The sequence below is a fragment of the Ceratotherium simum genome, chromosome 15 (genome assembly GCF_057802395.1).
Source record: "Ceratotherium simum simum isolate JZ-2026a chromosome 15, ASM5780239v1, whole genome shotgun sequence".
Lineage (NCBI taxonomy): Eukaryota > Metazoa > Chordata > Mammalia > Perissodactyla > Rhinocerotidae > Ceratotherium > Ceratotherium simum.
In genome coordinates this window covers 20,807,049-20,834,449 of record NC_141914.1, presented here as the reverse complement: position 1 = coordinate 20,834,449, position 27,401 = coordinate 20,807,049, and the positions used below count along the sequence as shown (strand labels likewise).

Here is a 27,401-nt window from a genome sequence, read left to right as displayed (position 1 = left end):
TTGGATTATAGGATAGGCTCATGTTTGGCTTTAGTAAATACTGCTGTTACCGAGCAATGGGCTCGCTCTGCTCAACACCATCTGAGCCAATCAATCACAACAAGTTAGGTATCGAGAAAGGAAGTTTTAATTTGATTATCCAGCATAATAGGGAAAAGGGTAGATGTCTCAAAAAAACCATCTTCAAGGATTACAGAATCTTGAGGCAGTTATATAGGGAAAATGGGCAGCAAGGAGGGGGTCCAGGGATGTTGGTCTGCAGGAATGACGGGCTCCAGGCATCACATTGTCCCATTCTTCTGTCAGCTGTGATGGATACCTTGTAGGTGTGTTTCCCACTTGTGGTCAGCTTGTTCCTGGAAAGAAACTCACAGAACAAAGTTTTAATTTATCAAGGTATTGGGGAATACATATGTAAGCAGAGGCCATAAATCAGGAGAGCATGTGAATTTTTTAGAGTACATGCAGAGCAGCAAGTAGTCACACAGAGGAGGGGCTGGGGCCATTCAGCGTAACAAGATGGCCTCACTTATGCTCACTTACACTGCCAGAGAGTTTTCCAAAATGGTAGCACTGATTTACACTCTCACCAGCGATGTAAAAAAGAGTTCAAGTTGCTCTACATGCTTGCCTTTTACTGGTGGCTGTTCTGGTGTGTTGGTTCTCATTGGGGTTTTCATGTGTATATCTCCTATGACTAATGATGTTGAGCCCTTACAGACGCTTATTGGCCATTTGGATATCCTTTTTTATGAAGTGCCTGTTCACATCTTTTGCCCATTTTTGTATTGGATTGTCTTTTTCTTATTGATTTTCTTAATGATCCAAGGTCATTGATTTCTTTATGTAGCACACGTGTGTGTGTGTATTTTTTAAATCTTTAAACCTTTAATGTTTCTGCATTTTATTTTGGTATATGGTATGAGATAGGAATCTAACCTAATCTTATGTTTAAAACATTAGCTAGATATTCCAATGTCATTTTTTTTGAAAAAATAATTATTTATCCACCTACTTTAAATACTAGCTTTTCCATATACCACACTTGAATACATACTTGAGTCTATTTCTGGGCATTTTACTCCTGTTACATCAAGAAAAAATGATCTGTTCTGATGTTTCTACCATACTGTTTTTATTGTTGTACCTTAATATAATACACATTAATATCTCATACCCTTTCATTAGTTTTCTTTAAAAATAATTTGTGACTACTTCATATATTTGTTCTTCCAAGTGAACTTTAGGATAATTTTGTCCAATTCCAAAAATAGCATCCACAAAAAGCCTGTTGGATTTTGATTGGAATTGTTTAAATTTAAATATTTTTTGAGAAAAAACTTCCAGGCAGAAGATGTGTGAATCTGGCTTGCTGATGCCATTTTATTGGCACCTATTATGGACTGAATTGTATTCCCCCAAAACTCACATGTTGAAGCCCTAATCCCCAATGTGATTATATTTGGAGCAGGGCCTTTAAAGAGGTAACTAAGGTTAAATAAGGTTATAAGGGTGGCCCTAATCCAATATGACTGGTGACCTTATAAGAAGAGGAAGGGATACCAGGGAGGTGTTAGCACAGAGAAAAAGCCATGTGAGGACACAGCTAGAAGAGGGCCAACTGCAAGCCAAGGAGAGAGGCCTCAGGAGAAACCAAACCTGCTGACACCTTGATTTTGGACTTATAGTCTCCAGAACTGTGAGAAAATAAATTTCTGTTGTTTTAAGCCATCCAGTTTGTGGTATTTTGTTATGGCAGCTCTAGCAAACTAACACAGCTCCCATAACGTTTTTCTTTTTCTTTTTTTAACATTTGATGTTTAGTTGCTATTTTAATGTTATTGGAGAATAGGAAGGAATCTGATAACTGAATACCTTTCAAATGAAGTAATGGTGTATTTGTTTATTTATTTATTTATTTTTTGTGAGGAAGATCAGCCCTGAGCTAACATCCATGCCAATCCTCCTCTTTTTGCTGAGGAAGACTGGCTCTGAGCTAACATATATTGCCAATCCTCCTCCTTTTTTTTTTTCCCCCAAAGCCCCAGTAGATAGTTGTATGTCATAGCTGCACATCCTTCTAGTTGCTGTATGTGGGACACGGCCTCAGCATGGCCGGAGAAGCGGTGCATCGGTGCGCGCCCAGGATCCGAACCCGGGCCGCCAGTAGCGGAGCGCGCACACTTAACCGCTAAGCCACGAGGCCGGCCCCTGGTGTATTTTTTTGAGGTGAAATTCACATAACATAAAATTAACCACTTTAAAGTGTACAACTCAGTAGCATCTAGTACACTCACAATGTTGTGCGACCACCATGTCTATCAAGTTCCAAACATTTCATCACCTCCAAAGAGAACCTCGTACCCATTAAGCAGTCACTCCTCATTACCCTCTCCCCACAATCCCTTGAAACCACAAATCTGCTTTCTTTTTTTATGGATTTATCTATAATGGATTTTTCATTTAAATGGAATCATACAATATGTCGTCTTTTGTCACTGGATTTTTTTGCTTAGTATAATGTTTTTGAGGTACATCTATGTTGTAGCACGTATTAGTATTTTATTCACTTTTATAGCTGACTAATATTCCACTGTAATGTATATACCACGTTTTGTTTATCCATTCTTTTGTTGACAGACGTTTGTTTGTTTCACCTTTGTGCTATGAACATCAGTGTGCAAGTATTTGGGTTCTTGTTTTCAATTCTTTGCAGTATATTCAATTCTTTGACGTGAATTGCTGAATCATGGTAATTCAGTTTAACCTTTGAGGAACCGCCAGACTGTTTTCCACAGCAGCTGCACCATTTTATATTCCCACTGGCACTGTATAAGTGTGCCAATTTCTCTACACCCTTACCAACACATTATTTTTCATATTTGGATTATAGCCACGATACTGAATGTGAAGTCATATCTCTTTGTGATTTTGATTCCTTAATGGCTAAGGATGTTGAGCATCTTTTTCTGTGCTTGTTGGTCATTTTTATAGTTTCTTTGGTGAAATGTCTATTCAAATCCTTGGCCTATTTTTTTTGTGAGGAAGATCAGCCCTGAGATAACATCCGATGTCAATCCTCCTCCTTTTTGCTGAGGAAGACTGGCCCTGGGCTAACATCCTTGCCCATCTTCCTCCACTCTACATGGGACGCCGCCACAGCATGGCTTGATAAGCGGCTCATATGTCCGCGCCTGGGATCCGAACCTGTGAACTCCAGGCCGCTGAAGCGGAGCACTCGAACTCAACCACTACACCACCGGGCCAGCCTCCCTTGGCCTAGTTTTTAATTGAGTTGTTTGTCTTTTGGAGGTTGTAAGAGTTCTTTACATATTCTGGCTACTAGACCTTATCAGATATATGATTTGTAAATATATTCTTCCATGCTGTGTTCACTTTCTTGATAGTGTCCTTTGGTGCACAAAATTTTAAATTTTGATGAACTCCAATTTATCTATTTTTTTTTGTTACTTGTGCTTTTGGTGTCATATTCAAGAAAACATTATCTAATCCAAGGTCATGAAGACTTAGACCTATGTTTCCTTCTAAGAGTTTTATAGTTTTAGCTTTTATATTTATATTTTTGATATATTTTGAGTTAATTTTTATGTGGTGAGGTAGGGGCCTAACTTCAATCTTTTGCATGTGGATACCCAGTTGTCCTAGAACCATTTGTTGAAAAGACAATTCTTTTCCTGTTGAATTGTTTGGCACCCTTGTTAAAAACCAATTGGCCATTATATTAGTTTGCTAGGGCTGCCATAACAAAATACCACAGACTGGGTAGCTTAAAACAACATTAATTCATTTTCTTATGGTCCTGGAGGCTAGAAGTCCAAGATCAAAGTGTCAGCAGGTTGGTTCCTCCTAAGATTTCTCTCTAGTTTGTAGATGGCCAGCTTCTCATAAAGACCCCAGTCAGATTGGATTAGTGCCCACTCTAATGGCCTCAGTTTTACTTAATTACCGCTTGGCCCTATCTCCAAATACGGTCATACTCTGAGGTAGTAAGGGTTAAAGCCTCAACATATGAATTTGAGGGGGACACAATTTAGTCCATTACATGCATAAATTTGAGGGGTTTTTTCTATACCCTCAATTCTATTCTATTGGTCTATACATCTATCCTTATGCCAGTACCACACTGTTTTGATTACTGTTGATTTATAGTAAGTTTAGAAATTGGGAAGTGTGAGTTCTCCAACTTTATTTTTCTTTTTCAATATTGTTCTGAATATTTAGGGTTCCTTGAAGTCACATATAAATTTTAGGATTGGCTTTTCCATTTCTGCAAAAAGCCTGTTGGAATTTTTATAGGGAGTGCATTGAATCCGTAGATTGCTTTGAGTTAGTATTGCCATTTTGAGAATACTATGTCTTCTAATTCATGAACATGGGATGTTTGTCCATTTATTTACGTCTTCTTTAATTTATTTCAGCAATGTTTTATAGTTCTCAGTGTACGAGTCTTTCACCCCCAACTCTTTGGCTTCATTTGTTCCTAGGTATTTATTCTTTTGGATGCTATTGTAAATACAATTGTTTTCTTAATTTCATTTTTTGGATTGTTCATTGGTAGTATATAGAAATATGGCTGATTTTTGTGAGTTGATCTTGTATCCTGCAACTTTTCTGAATTTACTTATTATTTCTAATAGTTTTTTTGTGAATTTTAAAGGATTTTGTATATTTAAGAACATGTCATCTGTGAATAGGAGTGGTTTTATTCTTCTTTTCGAATTTGGATGCCTATTTCTTTTTCTTGCATAGTTACTCTTCCTAGAACTTCCAGGACAATGGTGAATAGAAGTTCTGAAAGTGGGCATCCTTGTCTTGTTCCTGAACATAAGGAGAAGGCTTTCACTACTGAGTATAATATGGGTTTTTCATCAAAGCCCTTTATCAGATTGAGGAAGTGCCCTTCTGTTCCTTGTTTTCTGAGTGTTTTTATCATGAAAGGGTATTGGATTTTTTGAATTGGTTTTTATGCAGTAATTGAAATGATTATGTGGTTTTTTCATCCTTCGTTCTATCCATGTTGTGTATTATATTGATTGATTTTTGTATGGTGAATCGCCCTTACATTCCTAGAATACATTCTACTTGATTATGGAGTGTGATGCTTTTAATATGCTCTGGATTTGGCTAGCTAGTACTTGTTGAGGATTTTTGCATCTATATTCATAAGAGATGTTAGTCTGTAGTTTTCTTTTCTTGTGATGTCTTTGTCTGGCTTTGATATCAGGGTAATGCTGGCTTATAAAATGAGTTAGAAAATATTCCCTTCTCTTTCATTCTTTGAAAGAGTTTAAGAAGGATTGGTGTTAATTTTTCAGTAAATGATCAGTAGAATTCATCAGTCAAGTCATATGTTCCTGAGTTTTTTTTATTGTTTTTGGGAGGTTTTTGATTACTGATTCAATCTCTTTATGTGTTACAGGTATATTGAGATTTTCTTTCTTCTTGAGTCAGTTTGGTAGTATGTGCGTTTCTAGGAATTTGTCTATTTCATCTATGTTATCTAATTTTTTTTGCTGTACACTTGTTCATAGTATTCCTTATAATCATTTTTACTTCTGTAAAGTTGGTAGTAATGTCCCTACTTTCATTTCTGGCTTTAGTTATTTATTACTTCTCTCTTTTTTTGTCAGCCTAGCTAAAGGTTTGTCAATTTTGTTGATCTTTTCAAGAAACTAGCTTTTTGTCTTTTTGATTCCCTCTCTTGTTTTTCTATACTCTATTTCATTTGTCTCTGCTTTATTCTTTAAAATAGAATTTCCTTCCATCTTCTAGATTTAGGTTTAGTTTGCTCTTCTCCTTATATTTCTTTAAGGTGTAAAGTTAGGTTATTGATTTGAGATCTTTCTTCTCTTCTTTTTTAAAATAGGCATTTATATCTATAAATTTCCTTCTGGACATTGCATTCCCTGCATCCCATAGGTTTTGGTATGTTGTGTTTTTACTTTCATCTATCACAAGGTATTTTCATCCATCTCAAGGTAGCACATTTCCCTTGTAATTTTTCTTTGACCCACTGGTTATTTAAAAGTGTGCTAATTTCCAAATATTTGTGAATTTTCCAGTTCTCCTTTTGTTACTGATTTCTGGCTTCATTTCATTGTGTTCAGAGAAGATACTTTATATGATTTCAATCTTTTAAAATTTATTAAAACTTGTTTTGTGGTCTAACATATGGTCTATCTTGGAGAATATTCCATGAGAAGAATGTGTATCTATTGTTGAGTGGAATGTTCTTTATATGTCTGTTAGGTCTAGTTGGTTTACAGTGTTGTTCAAGTCTTCTATTTTCTTATTGATCTTCTGTCTAGATATTCTATCCATTAGATACCTTGTGTCAATACTTCAGCTAGCCTTTAGACAAGTCAAAGCAGAGAAACACAATTGTTTGAGAACAAGTTGTGCTCTGCTCCCTTTGGAACCAGAGGTTATGGTCCCACACTGTGAATACAGGCTCCTGTCTTCAAAACTACTGCTGAGTTGAGAAGTAGGGAGTAAGGACAAGTGAAAACTCTGCAAGGCTTTCCTAGTGTTTGTCAGTCGCCTCTTTCTTGATTCAGTATTCACCTGGTTGCTGTAAACCTTTGTCTGTTTTCCAGAGTGCCAAAAAAGTTGACTGACAGCTTTTGCTTATTTTTTCATTGTTTCTGTGGAGGGACAGGCCCTAGGAGCTACCTGTTCCGCCACTTTGACTGACGTCACTCCCTATCCCCCCTTGAGTTTTGAAAATGGAACATTGCACATCACATTAGATTTCAGCTTTTTTTGGAGAATTGGAAAATCTGTCAATACTGGGCCCACATGTCAACAATTGCCTGGTGGGTAGCAGTTGCCCAGTTCAGGCAAGACATACATTCTTCAGTTTGCCCACACTTTCCCTCCTGCCCCTTAATCATTTAAGCTACCTGATTGGTTCCTCCACCCATTTTAATTTTCAATCTCTTTAGTATTACATAGTGACTAAGATCCCAGACCTTTAGCCAGACAAAACTGGATTTGAATGTTGTCTTCCCAATTTAAAGGCTGTGTGTCCTTAGGCAAGTGACCTGTCCTCTGTGATCTTTAGTGTTTTCACTTGTAAAATGAAGATAAACATAACTACTCAACTGAGTTGTTGAGATGAGTGAATGATATGTTTATACAAAATTTAGCTCAGTGCCTAGCAGTCAGCAAGTAAATAGCAGTTGTCATGAGTTTTAATGTAAATTCATTAAAGTCATCTTTTATGTCCCTTGGTAATGGTTGGACGTTTTGGCTTACACGTTGACTATGTTTGTTTTAAAAAGTTATTCTTATGTAATTTATGAGTTTTATAGTTGTTGTGAATTAGATTTTTTTCTAATATATTTTATAAATGGCTAATGCTAATATGTAAGAAAGATAATTTCTGTTTCTGTTTTATCATGCAATCATTTTATTTTCTTATTAGATTAAATAGATTTTCAGATTAGTTTCATTTTTCTTAATAGACAACGGTAATGATAATTTTTCCTCTTCCTTTATAATATTTATACCTCTTATTCTTTTTCTTTTCTAATATTGAATAAGGCTGCCAAACAATGTTTAATAATTATGAAGATTACAGATGTCTTCATTTTATTCCCGAATATAATGGGAATGTCCCTTTAAGTGCAATGCTTAATTTTGGTTTCTGATATATATATAAGAATATATACATATATGTTCTTTTTCTGTGATACGGAAGTTTCTTTCTATTTGTTTTACAAAGGATTTTAATTGACTTTTGAATTTTATCAGATAATTTGTAGCATTTATTGAAATAATTGTAGGATTGTCTCCATTAATTTATTCATGTAGTTACATCAGTAGATTTTTTCTTTTTTTTAAATAATATTTATACATTAAGGACATCATATCTTTCAAATATGTTGCAAATATTTTTCTCAAGTTATTTATTTATTTATTCATTTATTTTTGAGGAAGATTGGCCTTGAGCTAACGTCTGTTGCCAATCTTCTTCTTTTTGTCTGTTTTCTCCCCAAAGCCCCAGTACGAAGTTGTATATCCTAGTTGTAGGTCCTTTTAGTTCTTCTATGTGGGATGCTGCCTCAGCATGACTCGATGAGCGGTGAGCAGGTCCACGCCCAGGATCCCAACCACTGATTCCCGGGCCGCTGCCAAAGCAGAGCACCGAACTTAACCACTACGCCACAGTCCAGCCCCACGTCAGTAGACTTTTAAATGTTAAATCAGCTACCTATACCTGGAAGAAGCCTTGCTTGGTCATCTTACATTGATCTTTTAATACAATGCTGGAATAGGTTGCTAATATTTTATTTAGGATGTTTGTATTTTATTAACCAGTGAGATTGGTCTATTGTTACTTTTTCTTGTTTTATATTTGTCAAGTTTTGGTATCAGGATTATGGTGGCTTTATAAAATAATTTAAGAAGCTTACTGTCTTCTTCTGTGCCATGAAGCAGTTTATATATGAACTATCTTTTCTTCAAGCTTTGCTAAAACTCACCTATAAAATCACATAGTCTGGTTCCTTGGCAGGGGATGGGGGTTATCATTGTGGTGTGTACAGATCTTTTATAGGTTTTCCAATTTATTCTATGGTTATTGGTCTATTTAGATTTTCTCCCTCTACTTGAAAAAATTTTGATAATTCAACTTTACTTAGAAAAATATTCCATTTTCTCTCAAATTTAAAATTTATTGAGCGTAAAGTATTTTCTTGTAATATTTCATTCTCCTCTATATATGCTTATATTTCTTCTTTAATTTTCAATATTGAGTCCTCTTTCTTTCTTGGTTGCATTCAGTTATACTTTCTTTTTTTTTAAAATTTTTTGTTTATTGCAGTAACATTGGTTTATAACATTGTATAAATTTCAGGTGTACATCATTATACTTCTATTTCTGCATAGATTACATCATGTTCACCACCCAAATACTAATTACAACTCATCACCACACACATGTGCCGAATTATCCCTTTCACCATCCTCCCTCCCCCCTTCCCCTCTGGTAACCACCAATCCAATCTCTGTCTCTATGTGTTTGTTTATTGTTGTTATTTTCTACTACTTAATGAAGGAAATCATATGGTATTTGACCTTCTTCCTCTGACTTATTTCACTAGTTATACTTTCTTTCTAGAATTTTTTTTCAATGTTTCTTTGTAGTGCCTTTTTAAAGAAACACCTCTTTTGTTTATCAATTCTATTGTGAGTCATTTTTGGGTGTTAAGGCTATAATAAAATAGACAGTGAGTTTACAATTTTATGCTCCTGTGTCCTGTAGTATCTAACTCTGTATGGACTGCCAAGACCACTAAATTTTGGGTGAGCATCCATGACATACAAATGGGTTAGTGGGGTGCCAAGTTGACCTTTTTGGATCCTTTCTTATTTATATTCTTTACACTGTTTATTTATTGCTTTATGAGTAAAATCAAAGTGAAAGCAACTTTGGCCTAGGGTCAGGTGTCATTCTTGCCTATCCTTAGACCCAGTTAAGAATCCGTGGTTTGGATTAGGGAAGATGACTTTCTTCTGTTTTTGCTTTGCTTTGCTCTTTTTGGTTGGTGTCTGGGAATTTCTTGTTCTTTAAGCACAGGGCTAAGTGTTTTACATACTTTATGTATTTTAAAAAATAGTTTTATTAACATATATTTCACATACCATAAAATTCACTCATTTAATATGTGTAGTTCAATGGTTTTTATATATTTGCAGAGTTTTGCAACCATCACTACAATCTAATTTTAGAATATTTTTTACACTCCCAAAAGAAAACCTGTACACATCAGCAGTCATTCTCCATTCCTGCCTACCCCCCACTTCACCCCAACCCCAGGCAATCACTGATCTATTTTCTGTATCTGTAGATTTGCGTATTCTGGACATTTCACATAAATGGAATCATACAATATAACCTATGTCTGGATTCTTTTAATGTTCTTAAGGTTTATCAATATTGTAGTCTGTGTCAGTCCTTCTTTTTTTTTTATTGCCAAATGTTTCCATTATTTGGATATACCACATTTTGTTTATCTGTTTTGTTTATCTGTTCATTCAGTTGATGGACATTTAAGTTGTTTCTATTTTTCGGCTATTATGAATAATGCTGCTATGAACATTAGTGTACAAGTTTTTATGTGGACGTATATTTTAATTTCTCTTTGGTATATACCTAGGAGTGGAATTACTGGGTCATATGATAACTCTTTGTATCTCTGTGTAATCTTTGAGGAACTGTCAGACTGTTTTCCAAAATGGCTGTACAATTTTACATTTCCACCAGCAGTGTATGAGGATTCCAGTTTCTCCACATCCTCATCATCACTTGTTATTTTGTCTTTATTATTTTAGCTATATTAGTAGGTGTGATGTGGTATACCTTTGTGGTTTTAATTTGCATTTCCCTGATGGATAATGATGTTGAGCATCTTTTGATGTGCTTATCGGCCATCTGTATATCTTCTTTGGAGAAATGTCTATTCAGATTCTTTGCCCATTTTTAATTGGGTTACTTGTTTGAGTTGTAAGGATTCTTTATATATTTTATATATAAATCCCTTATAAAATATATGATTTGCAAACATTTACTCCCATGCTGTGTTGTCTTTTTACTTTCTTGATAGTATATGCTTTGAAATATAAAAGTTTTAAATTTTAATGGAGTTCTGTTTATTTTTTCTTTTGTGGCATATGCTTCTGGTGTCACATTTAGGAAACCACTTTCTAATCCTAGATCACAAAGATTTAGACCTATTGAAGAAAACCAGTAAATGCCATCTTTCAAGTGGAAAGACTCAACGTATCTGTTCTTTTCTAATCTGCAAAGAGCTTGTAAAATGTAACTCCTTACTGATTATGGTCGAGGAGGAAGGAAGATTGGATGAATGTATTACTGTTCTGATAACTTGTTGAAATTGACGCAGATGACTTACTCAAGGAGTAATACAGGAGAGAAGGAAGGTCAGAGCTCCTGGATGGTGGCAGCTGTGACAGAGAAGTAGCATCCATCCTATTACCCTGATCTATGTTGGGACAACTGTAGGTGATCCCATATAAATCTGGGTTAGCTTTAGGTAATCCATTCTTTTTTAAAGATTCCTGTGTAATTAAGTAGTCTAATGAAATGGTTCCCATCCCAATATTTTGTACTCAAATCACATATCCAAAGAGGTCTTTCTAAAAGCTACTATTTAAAAAAACTTTAAATATGAACTGTGTCTATTATAATGCTATCACAACATAGAATCTTCCTCTCTCCTTTTCCTCACCTCTCTCAGGTAAGAAGAGGTGATGTCTCTGCTGGGACTTTTGCTCTGGTGGGACTACTTTTCTAGTACTGGTAAGTGACTTAGCATTGATAAAGTTTTAATACTATTAGCAGTTATTATCTCTGATGACGCAGCGGAGGGAGGGCTTTTTACGATCCTGATCACTTCTCACGTTCTCCTACTTATTAAAAAATTCTCCCATTTCTTAATCCAGGGAAAATAATGTTTCATTTCAAAAAATATTTATCGAGCACTAGCTGTGTGTCAGGCAAGGTGGATACAACAGAAAACAAGACAAGATACAGTTTTTAACCTCAAGAATCTCATATTCTAGAAGGGATCTCTGATAACAGAAACAAGCAATTATAATACAATGTGTTAAGAGCCATGATGGGAGAAGTACAAACAGCTGTTTGTACATATAGGTGAGGCACTAAACCCAAAGTTGAGGGGTGAGGGGCAGTGACATAAATGTGGCATAATGTCCAGTCAGTTTGTTGTTGTAGGACCTTTGGAGTGCTGGGGTCTAGCTGCAGATCCAATATCCACTGGCTCTGTTATCTTGGACAATTTCTTAATCTTTACCACCTTCAATTTCCTCTGTTTAAAATGAGGACAATAATAGTACTCGCCTCATTGTTTTCCACGAAAATAAATGAGTTAATACATATAAATTCCCTATTTATGGGAAAGGCATGCTATGTCCCAGGAAAACTTGACATAGACTGGTCAGCGCTGATATCACATTCTGACAAAATTACTGGACCTCGAAGATTGAGACTCTTGTGCAACTAGGCAAAAAGACCAAATTTCATATAAGAAAAAAAAGGCTGGCTCGGACTTCTTTACAGCAACAATCAATACTAGAAAACAGTGGAACAAGCTTAAAATTCTTCAAGGGAAGAAAATGTACTCAGAAATGTATTCACAGGCAAGTCATCATTCTAGTAGAAAGACAACAGATATCTTTGAACATTCAAAAACCCAGAGAATTTAATTTCCAGGAGTCTTTATGGCAGATGACATTCTTGAATATTCTAAAGGGAAAACTCCAACAACTCATAGATAAATGGAGAAACTATGACAAAAAGAGTGGCAGGGAGGCACCAGTACAATTAAATGTAGGGTCAAGATGGAAATAAAAATGGGGGCTATGGTTAGAATGGAATCTATATTATAGACTCAGACAAGGTGGAAATGATAGAATAGACAAAAGATGAGAAGCAGGAGAAACAATGTGTAAGCACCTTTTATATTTGGAAGCCAAAAGTTACTTAAAGCTGGTAAGTGAAGCAATAGAAGTATAAATAGACTTAAAATTTTAAAGATAAGTACTAAGAAAAGTCTTATAGCCCATGAAAATTAGGTGTTGGTGTGAGGAGGGGAGTGCGAAGGAAATGGAAAAATACTAATCTAATCATTGTTAAATGATTAAATCATAGAATAGAGTCTATAATAGATATTATCCAATGAAATAGATTAAATATATTATAAACTTATAGTAAGCCCACATATATACTTGCAAATGTGAGAAATAAAGTGAGTGAAAAGATATTTGTTGTAACATCATTTGTAAAAGCAAATGATTGGGAATAACATATATATTGTATATTATATATATGTATATAATTTAGTTATAACATATGTAGTATATCCATACAGTGCAGCTGTTGTAAAGAATGAGCTCTGCGTGTACTTACATGGAATGATCTCCAAGATGTATTATTAAGTGGCAAAACAAGGTACAGAACAGAGTGAATAGAATGAGGAAGGAAAACCAGCATACATACATATGTGGTTGTAGATGTGTCAAATCTCTCTTGGAGGACACACAGAACTGGTTAGCTTGGTTTCCTCTTATTAAGGGAATTGTGTCACTGGGGGTCAGAGGTGGGAGGGAAATGTTTATTATATATCTTATGATAATTTTTAAATTTTGTATCATGTATTTTTGTACCATGAATTTTGTACCATTACTTTAAAAAATAACTTATTTTTCTCAAAAAAAGGTTACTGAAGTCACTTATGTTAAGAGATAATAGTGGCCTGAGTTAGAGAAATGGCAGTGGGGATGGAGAGAAGTAGACAGATGGGAAGTATTATCAGTTGGATGATGGGTAGTGAGGAAGAAGGAGTCACAGATGGTGTCTAGGTTGTGTCTGGCTTGCGTCACTGGGTAGGTGGTTGTGTCATTCCACAAGATAGGATGCTCAGATTCCCTAAAGATCTATCCACAGGCTTCGTCCATTATCTTTCTCTATAGAGTTCTGTCATCTCATGTGTTTCTACCTTTCCAGGACTTCCGTTTTCACCTCTTTGTAGACAGTTTCCATACCTTCTATAAACTCTAGATTACCTGGATTATCAGGTGCCTACTGGACGTCGGCTCAAACACATATTCCTAACTAATTACAAGACTAAAGAATCATAAAATTTAAATCTAAAATGGCCCTTAGAAACTTATTCTGGTTTCATCATTTTATTTTACCAATGAAAACCCTAAGGACAGAGGCAGTGTGTGACTTAGATTTTTGTTAAAAATTTAAGTAAGTTGATCATCAACTAGCGTATTTTTGATCTCCCCCCCTTCCTCTATTTAAATGATAATAAATTATAACGTTTCTAAGTGGTATATCCTAGAACAACTTTGATTTTAACCACATGTGGCAAATAGGCAACATGCGGGAATTAATGTCAAACTGTCTCCTTCTCTGTGATCTCTGCTTCACTGGCTTCAACATCTTTCTAGCTGCCCAGACTCAAGAGCTCAAAGATCTCTATATTCTGTCTTATTTTCATTGCCCTCTCCTATCTTACACCCTGTGTCAATCCACTATTGAATAATTCTGGTTTTCCTTCTGAAGCATCTTACGTGGGTGTGTTTTTCTCTACTGCCATTATTACAGCTGGAGTTCAGATTCTCTAGCCTGGACCACAGCAGTGGTCTTCAAACTGATCTCTTTGACTTTAGGCTTTCTCTGTTTCAATTTATCTTCTGAATTACAGCAAAAATGTCTCTTTCTAAAAATGTGGATCTTATTGTGACCTCTTGTAAAATTTTCAGTAACTGTTCAAGACAGAGAGATCAAGGTCCCGATTTCTTGGGATGGCATTCAAGACCTCCATGATTTGTAGCTAGCCTTTGTTTCTGATTTCATTTCTGAATACACCTGCCACTGCAACCATACCTGACTAGTGATCTTTTCCAAAATTCAATCTGTACTTTTCCACTCATGTGTCTTAGTTCACCTTTTTCCCTCTATCTGAAGTAACTTTTCCTTTGTTTATTTTTGTCGAAGATTTATCATTTTCAAGAGCCCATTCCTTTACTACCTAACTTTCCTGGAGCAAACACCAATAGAACAATATTCTGACAGTTGCTTTCCATTTTATTTAGTGGTGTATGTGTCTATGTACCTTTCTCTTTACATGCAGAGATTATGTCTTTTTCATTTTGGTATAGTTCACCAACCTTTTCTTCCCCAACTTTTGCATATTTTAGATGCTCAGAAAAATTTTTGGATTGAATTGAGGATTCTTGGTGACTCCTCTGTAGAACTTCAGTGATCTGAAACCGGATTGAAAATTGAGCTTAGAAACCAGAGAGATTAACCACAAATATTTAAGTAATAGCACAACAGGGGTACCCTTGAGACTTGTTATACTTCTAAATGGCATTTTCCACTTGTGACTTTTTTTAGTTACAATTTTCACATATCTATTTATTTTGCAATTTGTTACAACTGGTGCAGATTGTATTAATGTGATTGAATTCCTAAAGGGACTAGATTATGAATGCAAATATATTTGTTATCTGAGATATTAATTCAAATTTTTAAATAGTTTTTGAAAATGTATAAAAGTATTTGGAAAAATATTTGAGCAGAAAAGTTATTTTATATTTTAAGAAGGTTAAGTCAGCCAACTAAGGACATCACCCTTTTGTGTACTGCAGTCTTTCTTCCACTAGGGGGCAGCAATGACTCATGATTACATCATACAATAGTAAAATCCTTGGAATACAGGTTCCAATGCAAAATTGGACAAAATGCATTTGCCATTAATTTAAAATACATGTATTTTGTTGACTTTCTGGCCAAGTAGAAATTAAGCCCTAGTATTAGCTGTTAAGTTTAGTAAAGCAAATTGTCTTACGTGGCAGAACAATTTTCTTACCTTAGTTTTCAACTTCATTTCCCATTTCATTTGTTCACACAGCAAACATGTATTAAGCTCTGTTCCGTCCTAGGCGCTGTACTCTTCCTGGAAATACAAAGCTGAGTAAGACATAGTCTCTGCTGCAGAAAACCCTGTTTCATTAAAAATTTTTTTTTATAGTATTCTTCTACTAAATACAATAGAGGATACAAATGTGTATAAGACATAATGTTCAGCATGCACTGAATGCTTACGATTGCACTGTTGCTAAGGCTTTGTTCTAAGTGCTTTACTTCTATGATCTCACTTAGTATTCACAACAACTCTAAGATGTAGGCATTAGCTTCCCATTTTACAGGTGGGAAACGGAGGCACAAAAAGGGTAAGTACCTTGCCGAGCAGCACACAACATTAAGCGGTGGAGCCAGCCTTTGAACCTAGGCAGTCTCGGTACAGCACCCGCACTCTTCATCACTGTGCCGTGTACTGTTTCCCTCATAAGCTCCGTTCTCAAAAACATCACTTGAGGAGACATGAGGCATCCTGGGGAAGTAAATAGCCTCATATGAATTAAGTGCTTCCCCTCAAGGTCTATGATGGAGTCTCAACATAGCTACTTCTCTTTCTCACCTAGATTCTAAACAGTTTGAGAAATAAAACAAAAGAGTTGGGAGGCAAATATCACCTTTATTACTGATAGAAGCCAAATCAGAGGACTTGGCTTTAGATCTGTTAGCCAAAAGGGCTTGCTGATACTGAGCCCCAAAATTAGTGGGCGTCCCCACTCACCCCCCATGAAGGAAGCCCAGGCGTAGGGGAAGCCTCACCCCTAACCCTCCATCCACTGTGTGCTCCCAGCAGGGGCAGAGTTCCTGGAGGAGGAGGAAATGAATGTTCCCTGTAAGTATTTCACTCCCAAAAGGAAGAAATAAGGCTCTGAGCCAAGCATGCCCAATTTGTTCTTCCCAAATCTACCAATCAGATAAATCATTCCATCTCCTCTGAGCGGAGGAAGCCAGTAATCACAGTTAGTGAATTTCTTCTAGGAAGGAAATATCAGAAGTAGTGGAGATGCATACCTCCTAATATTTTCTAGCTCCTACAAGCTATTTACTAGTTAATTGTTTTGAGAAAGCCAGTATGGTAGACAGAAATGGTCCCCCAAACATGTCTACACCCGAGTCCCCGAATCTGTGAACGTTAGGCTACATGTCAAAGGGGAATTAAGGTTGCAGATGGAATTAAGTGTGCTAATCAGCTGACTTTAAAATGGGAGATTGTCCTGGATTATTCAGGCGTGTTATGGACTGAATGTGTCTCTCCAAAATTCATATGATGAAGCCTTAACCCATAACGTGATGGTATTTGGAAGTGGGGACTTGAGGAGGTAATTGGGTTTGGAATAAGTCATGAGAGTAGGCCCCCCTGATGGGATTAGAGCCCTTATGAGGAGAAGAAGAAAGAGAGAGAAATTTCTCTGTTTCCACGAGCACACACGGAGAAAAGGCCAGGTGAGCACACAGTGAGAAGGCAGCCATCTGCAAGCCAGGAAGAGAGCTCCCATGAGAACTCGACCAGCTTGACCTGCTGGCACCCTGCTCTTGGGCTTCCAGCCTCCACAACTGTGAGAAAATAAATGTCTGTTGTTTAAGCCACCCAGTCTGTAGTATTTTGTTACAGCAGCCGAGCAGACTAAGACAAGGTAGGTACAATGTAATCACCGTTAAAAGTGGAAGAGGGGTGAGGAAGAGTCACAGAGACGGCAGTGTGGCAAAGACTTGGCCCACAAAGTGTGAGAAAACAGACCGTGTGACAAACTGACGTCTGATGAACGTGGGACTCATGGTCCAGAAGAGGGTATGGTATGGATTAGGAGGAGGGAAGCTCTGTGCATTAAAAAGCAGGAACTCCATGGCCACCCTCCTTGCCTAAGGCCCCATGAGATGAAATGTATAAGCCAATCAAGGTCTGTATTACTCTCTCTGTTTCGCTTTTGATAAGCCTTGGCATTGAGGAAAGGCATGAGTGTCCAATCTTATGTCCAATCTGTGCTGCTGGACATAAAGGAAAGACACATTTGCACAGCATGGGGTAGAGAGTTAAATGCAAAGTAGTGCAACTTCACAGCCTAGAGACAAATGTGATGATGGCGCTAGTAATCTGCAAGAAGACCCAGGGGGAAGGAAGACTGTCATACAGGGTGAGGGAGTGTAGGCTAGCTGCTTTCTTCATTTGAAGAGTCCTTGGAGTTTCTGGACTTTATTATCATCAATAATGATTTAATTTAATTTTTAAGAAGTTAAAGCCATATATATGTTCTGTTTAAGTCACAGCCATTTGTCCTACTCCCACATGTATGCCCAAGAGCCTGGGCCGTGAGGAGCAGGCCAGTTAAGAAAGCCTTGAGGACAAGTGTGCCTACCAATAGGTACTCTCCCACCAAGAAGAATACTTGAAAGATAAGTCACTGTAACCGTGGTAGATTTTATTCAATGCATCCATTGTTTATTTGGTAGTCCCTATTAAGTAGTAAACATTGTGCTAGGTAGTTCCTAGAGATAAAAAATATAAACAGTCCCTGTCCTCAAGCGGCTCAAAGTATACTTGGAAAAAAAGATATGTAAATGAGTAGTTAGAACACAGTATGATATGAGTAAAAGATAAAGACGTTTATAAGAGGCAGTCTTCCATGGCCCTGAGCATCCCTGCATGCTTCTGCTGGGTATGCCAAGAGTGCAAAGCCGTCAACTCTCTTTACCTGGACGATGTCTCAGAGTTGGGTTTGCGGCAAGCAGACCTTGAGGATGAGAAGCTGCCTCCCCCAAAGAATAGGCTTGCTTACCAGTCCCTGTAAAAGTGGTGAAACTCCAAGTTCAGCGTTCCTCTCCTGTAATGCAACCCCCTGCATATGTAGGCAACTATTTTGACCCACCTCTGTCAGCCCTGTGAGACTTGGAGGGCCCGAGGAACTGGCACAAACACGAAGCTTTGGTTACTGCTTTTGTTATAAGTAATCAATTTTTCTGTCTGTCATCCAGGAATCTCATGTCTTCTGCCAGCATCAAGAAAATACTAATAAGCTAACTTGTTAGCCTGTAAGTAGGGTAAAATCCCAGACCTTTCACAAGTTCTGACTGTCCTCTGCCTTGCGGACATAAACTGAGACTTGAAGAATGAACACGGATTTTCTAGGCTGTCAAGAAAGTCACATATACCACGTCAGATAACACTGAGTCAGGCAAGGCTGCCCTTTGAAGGCTTTAGCTCTCTTGTTGATTCTGATCCTTAGAGATCTTGGGAAAATTGAGTATGTATATTCTTTTTGCAGTAGATCTTTAAGAGTTCAGGGTTTTTAGTGTGAAGGAGAGGGTATCAGCAAAAAGAAAGATTACACATTCTCTGACCTGAGCATGAACCATAATCTGAAATGTGTGTGTGTGTGTGTGTGTGTGAGAGAGAGAGAGAGCGAGCGAGAGAGACCAAGCAAGAGAGAGAGAGAGAGATTCAGATTCTTATTGTAGTTTTTAAATAACAATTTTGTTCGTGTTTCGACTTTGCTACTTTTCCTTTGCTCATTCTTATGTGAAATTTTCCTGAACTTTTAGAATGAGGGTGGGTTTCAGGAAGGTGTTTTCTTTTTTTGTGTGTGTGAGAAAAATTAGCCCTGAGCCAACATCCGTTGCCAATCCTTCTCTTTTTGCTGAGGAAGATTGACCCTGTGCTAACATACATGCCCATCTTCCTCTACTTTATATGTGGGACACCACCACAGCATGGCTTGATAAGTGATGCATATGTCTGCACCCGGGATCTGAACCCGCAAACCCTGGGCCGCCGATGTGGAGCACGCGAACTTAACCACTACTCCACTGGGCTGGCCCCAGGTTATTTTTTTTTCAGTTTCACAGAGCTCCTTCTTTTATGTGGTGTTAAACATATGGTGGCTTGCTTTCTGTGGTTTTCTGGCTTTGTTTACCTACCCTACTTTGGTCTAGATATTCTTGTTCCTTTTTCCCTATTCTGCTCAATTTTGATTGCACTTCTAGCACTTTCTCCTCATTGTTCTGCCCTTCCCTAGCACTCGTAACTCTGTATCAGCATCTGCTTCTTGGAGGGCCTCAACTGACAAAGCGGTTCTCTTCCCCAATCCATCAGAAGCTGGCTAATTGCTGCTTTATTTTTCCTACCAAGCAGACACCAATTCCGTACAAGTTTTGTGGTTGTTATTGGTTCGCCTGCACCCATTTGTATTTTGTGGTTTGTAAGCATACCTTGTCATCCAATTTTTTTTTTTTTAGGAAGATTGGCCTTGAGCTAACATTTGTCGCCAATTTTCCTTTTTTCTGCCCAAAGCCCCAGTAGATAGTTTTATGTCATAGTTGTACATCCTTTTAGTTGCTCTACGTGGGACACCACATTAGCATGGCTTGATGAGCAGTGCGTAGGTCCGCACCCAGGACCCGAACTGGCGAACCCCAGGCCGCCGAAGAGGAGTGTGCAAACTTAACCGCTATGCCACTGGGCCAGCCCCTTGTCATCCAATTTTTAACTAAATGTTGTCCATGGGTTTTTGACTTTGCTATCTTGTTGCTCTTCTTGTTTTTACGTGAGGATTTGGAAAAAATGGAAACATTATGTTGCCATTGCCTTGTCTTCCTGGGCTCCATATTAAAATTCTTATCAACTTTATTAATATCATTAGCTTGGCCAGTATATTCCTGCCACATTGTCTACCTGGCGAGGTGATTTACAAGGATACTCCAGCTTTGTGAAAGTATCCCTTAAAAGATCTGAAGATCATTTCTCTTATTTTATCTAGGCTGTCTGCTGATCTTAATTTGATTTCTCCCTTGGAAGTGATCATGTTGATTAGCTGAGGTGATAAATACCGTTGGTTGTTCTATTTCTCATGATAAATTACTTACATATTCACTTCAAGTTAGCCCTTATTTGGGGCCTACTATTTGTGCCAGGCACTGTGAGTTAGGTGTGAGAGACACAGTTGAATAAGCCATTGACCTACACTGAAGGAGCTCACAGTTCTATAAGTTTGTTTGTTGGTGTGAGAGATCTATCCTTACCTCAGATGATGTCAGACCCCTACAAACAACCTCTGATGGAGAGAAGGAATTTGGACTCTCTGACTATCAAAGCCTTATGAAAAAAACCAGTAACATTTTTGGGAGGTAGAAGGAAATAGAAACTTCTACTGAGCCCCAAATTAGTGTGGAGAAGACTTTGCTTTGAGTATTGATACTGAAAGTTTCTGGTGGTGGTTAATGATTTGTCATCTCAAAATGTACATGGGTGGAGTCATTTAATGACCCAAGTTTTAGTAAGAGGTGGGGTCAAGCGGGCAATTTTAACAGTCTGGAGAAAAAAGGCCTCAGAAGCCCAAATATGTGAATGGCCAACAGCTTCTGCAGGGAGTTCTCCACAGTGCAGTGTCTGGGTCTCATGCCACTGACATGGAGCTGATGCAGTGGAATCCCGGGGACGTGTACAAAAAAGTATAGTGCTAATGACTGAAGGTGAAATAGATGAGGTTTGCAGGCAAAGGTAGATTAGCAATCCTCAGTTTCTTGTACGACATTAAGACATTTAGTGTGTAATTGTATGATAGACCATTTTCTGTTAATTACATTTTAAATACATCTTTGTGACATTATATATATATGTGTGTATATATGTGCATATGTGTACGTATATATATAGGTATATAGCAGTGCCCTCTTATCTGCGATTTCAGTTACCTGTAGTCAACCATGGGCTGAAAATGGAAATTAAATGGAAAATTCCAGAAACAAACAATTCATAAGTTTTAAATTGCATGCCATTCTGAGTAGCATGATGAAATCTCAAGCCATCCCGCTCAGTCCCACCCAGGATGTGAGTCATCCCTTTGTCCAATGTATCCATGCTGTATATGCTACCCGCCCATTGTCACTTAGCAGCTGTCTCCGTTATCAGTATACTGTTACAGTACATTGTTATAATTGTTCTGTTTTATTATTAGTTGTTGTTGTTTATCTCTTACTGTGCCTAATATGATAAATTAAACTTTATAATAGGTATATATGTATAGGAAAAAAACTATAGTTTATATAGGATTTAGTACTATCCACAGTTTCACGCATCCATTAGGGCTCTTGGAACATATTCCCCTTGGATGAGGAGACAGGATAGTTTTTTTTGTTTGTTTGTTTTATCTCTGAAAACTCTGATTTTTTGTGTAGTTTTGGTCACGGAAGCATGCTAAGTTAAAGTTTTCAGAGAAAGCTTATCATTCCTCCAAGATCCTTCTCTTAGGATTTCAGTAAAATTTAGTTTTTTATTGTTATAAATATTTGAATATACAAACTCTGAAGACTAAACATAGATGAACAGAATTTCATGTTTTATTCAATGAAACTTATAGTGACACCAATTAATCTGAAATATTTAATGATGAGCATGATTACGATGGTGCTGCATGAAATCTAAGGATAAATGGTAAGCATTGAACTTTCACATTAAAATATTTATCTGTTGAAGGATAGAATAGACATAACACTATGAAACATATTATTATATTAACTGTAAGCATGCTATTAAGGATATGATTTAATACATTATACATTATATATTATTTTCTATATGAGTACTCATGAAAGAAATTTCTCTCTGTTCTTGGTACCTGGAATAGTTATGCTGCTCCTAAACTATTGTTCTGTTTAGCTTTTAAGGACCTTGTATCTAACGGTTGATCATGTTCCTCTTTGCATTGCCTGCCAGGAAGCTCAGAGCCAAATTTATGGCTGACCCATAGTCAGGGTGGAGGATATTATGGCATACATTATCTGCCTAATCTCATACTTTATCTTTCTTTTACTTTGCCACTATTTCTTACCTATTAATTTTTGTTATAACTTATTATATTGTTTTTACTTTTTGGTAAGCCACTAAACGTTAATTATGAGGTTTGAATAAATAAAGTGAGTAGCTCACGTAACTAATTACAGGTACTAGTTGTTTACATAGTCAAACTCAATTGTCTAGGGTTGGTGCCAAGTATGGGCAAACCGGGTGAAGCAAGAAGTTGCTCTGAACTCTATATACCAAGGAAGCTGGAGGTCAGGATTTAAAATTTCTCTCCTTGGAGCCTTCTACATCTCAGGTGTTCTGGGGATATGATTTCAAACTCTCTCCTTCTTCCCCATGCTCCATTTTCAGTGTTTGCCTTAGCAGCACAGACCAAGAAGTGTGTTGTAAGGGAAAAGCTTCTTGCCCCCAAATTTCTTCCCTCGCTGCCTAAAGTTCCACCAGACATAGATTTATTTGGACCAACAAGCAAATGCCGATGGAAGGACTAAGAATTGGATCTTCCTACTTCCTTCCACAAGTAGGTGTGGATAAGTGACAGCATTATAGAACTGAAAGGGACTTCAGTGAGCCCAAACAACTCTCCTTTTATAAATGAGGAAATTGAGGCTCCCTGAGGTAAAGTGATTTGCCCTAGGGCATACAGTTTACAAATATTAGAAACCAGGACTAGAATTCCTGACTCCAAACCCAGTGTATGTTAGAAAGTAGATATTTAAAAGAACTGTACGGTGTAGTTCCTTCTATATATTTAGTGCATACTTGTATATATAAAATACTCTACCAAAGGAGTGTCACTTTGGGAGCTGGCAGGGAACCACCCAGCTCTTGGGAATTCCGTGTCCACCTAGGGGTTACAGTCATGATAACGAGCACAGAGACGGAGTAGAGCACGAAGAGAAAGACTGGGAAAAATAATTCACGAGAACAAGCAGCAATGAAAAGGAGAGAGAAGAGAAGTAAAGGATAAGCTTATGAGGAGAAGCAGAAGCAGATGAGAACCAGGGAGACAGAAATAGAAGTGAAAACGAGAAAAAGGAGAATAGAAGTGAGCAAAATGAAAACAGAAGAAAAGTGGGATTATGAGGATGAAAAGTGAGTAAGAAAGAGACAGTAAAGAGTGAGACACGGAAAAGATGAGGAATGCCCCAGGGGCCATCAAATGCTCAATCAGATGTTGTAAATAGCAGATGGAACCACACATTAAATGATTAAGGTTTAAAAAATTGGGTATTCATTTTATTTTCTAAGTTGTTGAGAGGAAATAATAGATTGCCCTAAAATGAAAATTAATACAACATTTAAAAAAAAGCAAAACCAGCAAATAAAACCCAAAACTTCCTGGGTAAAATTTTAGTAGGAGGAGATTCGTTTATATATTAATAGATTTCTGGTCTGCAAGTAAGTAGTTAAAACTGGGATAAAAAAAACAACTGTCACCCTAGGTATGGTCTATCTCCCTTTAAAGATGCAAATTAAGCATGGCCTCCCAAATGTTACTTAGGATAGGAAAGTTACAATTAGCTGCTATAATAACTGTGCTGTGCGGTTCTTGCTTTGTTTCACAGTGGCTTTAATTAAAGGCCTAGTGATATCGGAAAGTCACATTAATTATTCATCTGCAAACATTTACATAGAGTTCCCTGTTCCCCTTCAATAAATTATCAACTTCATATCTCCATAATTTAATCAAAATGACTAAAAATACACCATCTCCAGCTTCTACTCCTCCTCTCTGGGCTTTGTCTCTTCAATATTATTTGTTACTGGAGAAGACTTCCCACTGCTATAAAGAAAGAAGAGAAGAAAGTTTGTCTGCTGAAATTGTGTAGATAGTGTTTGCTTTTTTCCACACTGTCATATTGATTGGTATAAAGCTGTGGTTTGCCAATGTCCATAATTTTGGGGGGAGCAAGATGAGAGGTACCATAGGATTGTACTATTATTAAAAACCAACATGATGTTGGGATATATTAACAGAAGTATAATATTCAAAAATAAAGCAGCAGTTTCTCCCATAATCCTCAGTGTGTGAAGAATCAAAGCTTCAACCACTAAGCATAGAAAAATCACAAAAAGGAAAACTTCTAGGGGTTGCAGTTGAAAGACAAGAATAAGCATAGTTAGAGAGCCAAATGAAAAATTAGAAATACCATTTAAGAAAAATTACTCGGGAAGGCAAATGAGCAATTTGAGAAGTAGTTGCTTAGTAGGTCTGCAGCTCGTAAAGGTACATTGGCAAACAGTTAAATCCAGGGATTCTTAAAGGATGGTTATGGGAAAAACATTGACTTTAGAGTCAGTTGGACCTTGAGTTCAAATCTCAATTTTTCCATTGACTAGTGCTTTGATTTTTAGACACTGTCTGAACTTTTCAAAGTCTTATTAATCTTGATAGATAATGCCTTAGCCTAGGATCATTTGATTACAAGGAGCAGAAACCCATTCAAGCCAGATGAAGCATAGCAGATATGCTGTAAGGAAACAAAGGAACCTCATGGAACTCACATACAGGAAATATAGCCAAGCTTTATGGAAACTGGAAAGTTTTCATGCAGCTTTTCCTTTTTCTGAGTGTTCTCCTAGAGTCTCTTATTTATGATTCCAAAATTTGTATTTCCTGAAGAAATTAAAGAGGATCTAAATAAGTGGATGGACATCCCCTGTTTGTGGATAAAAAACCCAATATTGTTAGGATGGCAATACTCTCCAAATTGATCTACAGAGTCCACACAATCTCTGTCAAAATTCCAGCTTTTTTTTTTTTAATTGCAGAAGTTGCCAAGCTGATCCTAAAGTTCATATAGAAATCCAAGAGATTCAGAATAGCTAAAACAATCTTGCAAAACAAAGTTGGAATATCCACACTTTCTGATTTCAAAACTTACTCAAATCTCTAGGAATCAAGACAGTGTCATTCTGGCATGAGAATAGACCTATATATTCAACGGAATATATTTGAGAGTCCAGAAGTAAATCCATACACATATGGTCAATTTATTTTTGACAAAGATGCCAGAACATTCAATGGGAAAAGAATAATCTTTTCAACAAGTGGTGCTGGGACAACTGGATATTCATATGCAAAAGAATAAAGTCAGACCCTTACCTCACACCATATAAAAAAATTAACTCAAAATGGATCAAAGACATAAATGTAACAGCTAAAACTATAAAACTCTCAGAAAGAAAAATAGGTCTAAATCTTCATGACTTTGGATTAGAGAATGATTTCTTAAATATGACACCAAAAGCACAGGCAACAGAAGAAAAAGCAGATAAATTGGACTATATCAAAACTAAAGATATTTGTACATCAAAGGACACCATCAAAAAAGTGAAAAGACAACCCACATAATGGGAGAAAATATTTGCAAATAATTTATCTGAGTCTAATATTCAGAATATATAAAGGACTCCTACAATTCAACAAGACAAAAAGTCTCAAAAAGACAAACAACCCAATTTAAAAATGGACAAAGGACTTGAAAAGACATTTCTCCAAAGAAGATATACAAATAGCCAATAAGCACATGAAAAAATGCTCAGTATCTTTAGGAATCAAGGAAATCAAGTCAAAACCACAATGAAATACCACTTCATACCTACTAGGATAGCTATAATCAAAAAGAGATAATAATAAGTGTTGGCTAGGTTGTGGAGAAATTAGAACCTTCAAACACTGCTAGGGGGAATGTAAAATGGTATAGCCACTTTAGAAACAGTCTGGCAGTTACTTAAAAGGTTAAACATAGAGTTAGTATATGACCCGGCAATTCTACTACCAGGTATATACCAAAGAGAAATGAAAATATATGTCCACATAAAAACTTGTACCTGAATGTTCATAGCATCATTATTCATAATAGCCCAAAGTAGAAACAACCCCTATGTCCATCAACAGATGAATGGGTAAACAAAATATGGTATATCCATACAATGGAATACTATTCAGCCATAAAAGGAATGATGTTCTGATACATATTACAACATGGATGAACCTTGAAAAAATTATATTAAGTGAAAGAAAACAGTCACAAAAGCCCACAGATTGTATGGTTCCATACATATGAAATATTCAGAACAGGAAAATATAGAGAGACAGAAAATAGATTAGTGATTACTTAGGGATGGCAAGGGGTTGGGAGGGTGGGAAATGGGAAATGACTGCTAATAAGTATGGAGTTTCTTTTGGGGTGATGAAAATGATGAAATGTGTGATTGTTGTACAACTCTGTGATTATACTAAAAGCCATTGAATTGTATGCTTTCAATGGGCGAATTGTATGACAGATGAATTATGTCTCAATAAAGGTGTTTTTAAAAAAGATTCGTATTTTCCGACTTGTTGTGCCTCTGGCTTGCTTACTGGGGGAGGAGGAAGGGATTTGATGTAATACCTAAGTCCCCCGACTTGGCCATAGCTTCTCAAAAATGGAGTGTGAGAGAAACTGATCGTTATGTCTAACACAAAATATATTACATATACCTCAAAACTGGGAGGATTCAGTGAGATAATATGTAAAGCACCAAGAAAAGTGCCTAACTAGGCTCCTCTTTACCATTCTGAGTTAGCTTTTACTTCTTGTCAGATTGAAACCACCATTATTCAATATATCTCCTGTTGCAATTCCTTGTGGCCCAGGTGCCCAGAAAGTCCAACGAAGTGGGGTACTTTGAGCAGCCTGGCAATGGTCTACGTTACCAAGGTCTAGGATCCATCCTGATATGCCTGTGTCCTGGGCTCTCAAAGATCCTCTAGGATATTTGGGCTTGACAAGGTATGAGGGTCATCGTTTCCCACATCTCCTGGGCCTGGAACAATTTTCTGTCTAGAGGACTCTGAAAGGACATGGTGAGTAACTCCAGTGGTTGTGAGCCCCTCAAGTGTCCCCAAAATCCTGGTGCAGCTGAGGCCCGCACTGTGGGCTCTCCTGCAAACGGGAACAAGTCTCTCCAGCCACCTCAGTTCAAATTCATACTAGAAGGTTGTCTCAGGGGACACCAAGTGCCTCTCTAAAATCGGGAAATACGTACAGCTGTCTTTACTCTTTAATGCAGGCAAGTCAAATCTACGGCAAGTGACAAGTTAGCCTATGGGAAACG

At 37.1% G+C, this 27,401-nt stretch overlaps 1 long non-coding RNA gene across 1 annotated transcript; it reads right to left on the bottom strand.

Moving 5' to 3' along the window:
- Nucleotides 1-119: 119 nt before the first annotated feature.
- Nucleotides 120-15,537, bottom strand: LOC147915130 (uncharacterized). The gene is made up of 3 exons (XR_015554384.1): nucleotides 15,453-15,537; nucleotides 14,749-14,844; nucleotides 120-356 (listed from the first exon to the last, which is right to left on the bottom strand). It is a non-coding gene; the product is annotated as an uncharacterized LOC147915130 (long non-coding RNA).
- Between the last annotated feature and the right edge of the window lie 11,864 nt (nucleotides 15,538-27,401).